We start from the raw sequence: 4,622 nt of genomic DNA, 5'->3' as shown, positions 1-4,622 counted from the left end.
TGTATGATATGATAGTATCCGCCAACTATGAAAAAAAATAATTTTACTTTGCTTTTATTAATTTCTTGACTATGGTATACTAACAATCTATAATATTCAAAATTATTTGGTAAAATATTACTGTTTAAATGATTTTTGGTTACCTTATTTTATAATTGATTTTTACAATTATAATCAATTTTTATAATACGCACAACTGATTAGATTTTTTAGCTTCGATGCGAAGCTGAGAATTTAATAACTTTTTGATTGGTTTTTTTTAGTTAAAGCATATCATTAAAATTAATTAAGTTCTGAATATTTCAATTTTAGATTAACCAAGAATTATATAGAAATGATTACTATGATTTCTATTGAAATTATTTATTATGATAAAAATGTTAAAGAAAATAGTGTTTTTAACGAAATATTGAGTTTTTCTCGTAAGTATACTGTCAATAGTAATTATAAAATTTCTGAACTGCATACTAATCTTAACAATACCATTTTTTTTTTTGTAATCGTAAACTTATAGTAAGAACACTTATTTCATTACTGAATGATGCTAAATAATGTAAGCAACAAAGCCAAAGATAATGCAAAAGTCAAAGTTTAAATTTGAAAATAAATTTATTTGAAATATTTTTTAAAGTATCCTAGAGTTACACATTATTAAAAAATTGTTTTTGAGCCATTTTAGCTAAAAATGGAAAGTTAGGTCTGAAAGTTTTAATTGATTGATACGATGAGTAAATTTTTCAATCTATCCAACGAATTAATATTAACATATTAATAAATTATTTTTTTCATATAAAACTCTAAACTCATCTATAGAATTAATTACTAAAAATGTGGTTACGCAGCAGTTAGGATAAGTATAGATAGGTGTCGGTGAGTTGATTTCCAAGACTTATTTTATATATAAATTGATTCCCCGAGACAAATTAGAAGATGTACGAGTTAATTCCCAATACACATATGAATTCATTCCTAAAATTTAGCCTATTGTAACAATATGAATCTATAATTTTTCATACTTCAGCCTATTAGCGTTACCCAGGAGACACCACGAGGAGGTTGGCTGTTACGTCTCCCAAAAATTTTTTTTAGCTTCAATATGAAGCAGAGAAGGTATTTTACTCTTTTATTGCCTTGAGATAAAAATATTTAAGTTGAATTAATATAAAAAATTTTTTAGTTAATTATCGTCAACATAATTACTAATATCAAGGTAAAAATTTAAAATGTTTTATGAAAACAAAATTTATATCCACTCATCAAAATTAAAGGTTTAGATTTTTCACTTAAAATAAACTATATTAATAAAAAACGATATTTTTTTATGGAGACGACGATTTGCTGTTCATTAAAAATAACATTTTTATAATAAATAGTTTTACTTAATTATTAGTCTTGTCACACAAAATGCAATAGAAATCAAAATGTTTGTAATCATTTAGTCTATACTCATCAGCTATACAATCAGTTACCACACGACGACAACATGTAGTGCATGACACCCATTTAATTCTGCTGTGATGTTCTATATACTTTTGGCAATATAAACATATATTTGCCATGTCACCTGAATTTTCTAGCAATAAACTTTTTAATTCGTTTCTATAATTATTAGGGTTGAACTTCTTGTCGAAATGTGACTTATTCATTATTGTGATAGCGTAGTATATTATATAAACTCCACAGTTATAAGCATCAACTTGTTTTGGTATGTTTTTGGCTTTACACTGAACCAATGATACTTGAGGAATTGGTTTTTTAACATAAGTACAATGTTTTTTTAACCCTCTATATAATTTTTGAAACTTTTGCTGATTGTATTTTGGATCTTTAGTAGGATTCATTGGGTCTATTATGCAACACTCTTTAAGTTCGAAATTAATTACTGCAATAATCCAATGATTCATTTTTGATAATTCTACATGCCATGGCATAATGACAGTACTATTTTTTTCGAAGTTATACCTATTTTTCTGTTCTTGATTTTTTTGCGTACTACTTAAAATTTCTGTTACTTCGTTACAGTATAAAACTTTTAAAACTGTTTGTTTATTCATAGACTGTATGGCCAAACAAATATCAATTACAAAGTTGCTTAGCCAACTTTCTCCATAAAGACAATTAAAATCATTAATGTCTAATGTTTTTAAAGTATATATTGTCGAATTAGGTATGATATGATAATAGGTACCAACTATAAAATTAAATAATTTTACTTTGTTATTTATTAATTTCTTGACTGTATTTGTGTGGTCAACTACCAGTCTATAGTATTCTAAATCTTTTGGTAGCATGTTATTGTATAAACTTTTTCTTAAAACATTATTTTGGGTTTCATTTGATTTTAACAATAGATTTTTACAATTACAATCAATTTTTATATTACACTCAATTGATGAGATTTGTTTTACATCTTTTTGATTAGATTGTTTTGAAATTAAATTTGTATAACTTTTTCTATTTATTTGTTCATTGCCATTAGCCATACTCAATGACCGACTGAAAAAATCTTCCATTGTTTCTATTTCTCCAGGCACCATAAGGGCGTCGTCGTCTTCTTCATACATAACTGATTGCAATACATTGTCCGTATAATCCAACATTATACTAGGTTCATTTTCTTTTAAAGGATTTGTTAAATTATTGACACATGAATTATATTTTTTTAGAATAATTAAGTACGCCCCTTTTCCATTACATGGCCATCTCTTTTCAGATACATTTTTATCATTGCAACATACCCATTTGAAATTTTCTTTTAAATATACGGTATAATGTCCAGATTTAGTATCATCGCCTAAATGAAATATTGTAGCCAAAGGTGAGTAAAAAAAATTGTCGATTGTAAATTGAGCTTTAGAAATATTTTTCAACTTCATATCTGTTATTTTAGTAATTACATTTTGACCATTTATCCAAGCAGAATTGAATAATGACAATTGTAATACTAAGTAATCATTTGCCTTTATTATTTCGTGTCGTCTTTTGAAACCTCCTTTTTGATTACAGTTTTGGCAAGAATAATCAGCAATGGATATCCATTTATTTTTATTCAATTCAAGTAGACTTTCTAGCTCTATACTATGTTCACGATTAGAAGGTCATTCTAAACGTTTCACAAGATTTCGTTCCTCTTGACTGCACATTTCTTTTTTATAATTATCACAGTAGCTTATACATCTTCGGTAAAACTGAATAAAATATCATATATACTACGGTTACAATTCATTAAAGCTTCCATAAATTCTACACAATCTTGTTGCTCATTTCTAGTAAAAATCGTTTTGTTTAAAGTATTATCGATATATCTTCTTATTTCAAACATATCAGTCACTTTATTTGCTTCATAGCCAATAAGCTGTTGTTTCAATTTTTCTCCAATTTTACCTTTATGAATTGCACTTACTAACTTATCACAATGGTATAAAGCTTGAATAACAGAGTTTGCATAACATGATACATTATCCATATTTGTAAATCCAACGATTTTTCTAGAAATCTTTATATTATTTACATTTATTTTATTTTTCACAATATTTTTTTTTTCGATTGATGCATCTGAATGATTATTGTCATCAGTAATGCTCATTGAACGATTAAACATATCTTCCATACCTTCCATATCTTCAGTTTCAATAAGAGCGTCATCATCTTTATCGTGAACTNAATAAGAGCGTCATCATCTTTACCGTGAACAACTATTTGCAATGAATTTTCAATGTGTTTATTTAAATCCTCTGAGGATGGTAGTTTATCATTCAGTGGTGGTATAGAATGGTCATCAATCCTTTCCAAGTTGATAGATCGAGAATGAAATTTTGTTTCTTTGTCCACTAAAATCAGAGGTCTATGGTCACTCACTAGATTTTCATAAACAATTACATTAAAATCAGTGTTGGTTATGACATAGTCAATACAAGTTCCATAGTCTGTTGTAATTTCATTGACAAGTATTTTATAATTCATTTCTTTTACAGTTTTATTTAAAACATTTGGGATTTTATAGAAATTTATATTGAAATCTCCAATAAAAATTATGTTTTCTTCATTAAGACCAATGATATTTTTTAAGCATTCACACATTTTGTTTGTAGGTAATTTAGGTGAAACATATAATCCGACATATATGTAATTATCAAGGATAACATGAATAATTTCCATGTGTTCTTTATTATGAGTAATAACTGAAGGTTTACTTGACTTGAGAATATGGCGTATATTATTGTTAATGAAACATATTGAACCACTTTTGCCATTGTTATGCACTTTATTGACTCTACATGTCTCTGTGAAATCTTCAATATTATAAAAATCAGAATCTGTANACCTTCAATATTATAAAAATCAGAATCTGTAGATCCAGTTTCTTGGAAAAATAGTAAATTTGATTTTAATAGTATTTTATCAGCAAGAATGTGTTCAACATATTTATTCAATGATCTTATATTGTGTGAAACACAATATATTGAGTGATTATCTGATGCCAAAAATTCAAATTTAGGTTTAATTGTACAAGATGGCAGTCTAATCATTTCAGCATTGATTTTAACAGTCGGTTTTGGCGGATTAGATGGAAAATAGTCTACACTCAAGCCTTTAGCCGATGTTGCTCTACTGCATCCAAC

This window comes from Daktulosphaira vitifoliae, unplaced genomic scaffold (genome assembly GCF_025091365.1).
Source record: "Daktulosphaira vitifoliae isolate Bord-2020 unplaced genomic scaffold, ASM2509136v1 Scaffold_2, whole genome shotgun sequence".
NCBI classification, from domain to species: domain Eukaryota; kingdom Metazoa; phylum Arthropoda; class Insecta; order Hemiptera; family Phylloxeridae; genus Daktulosphaira; species Daktulosphaira vitifoliae.
Note: the sequence above shows the minus strand (reverse complement) of the source record.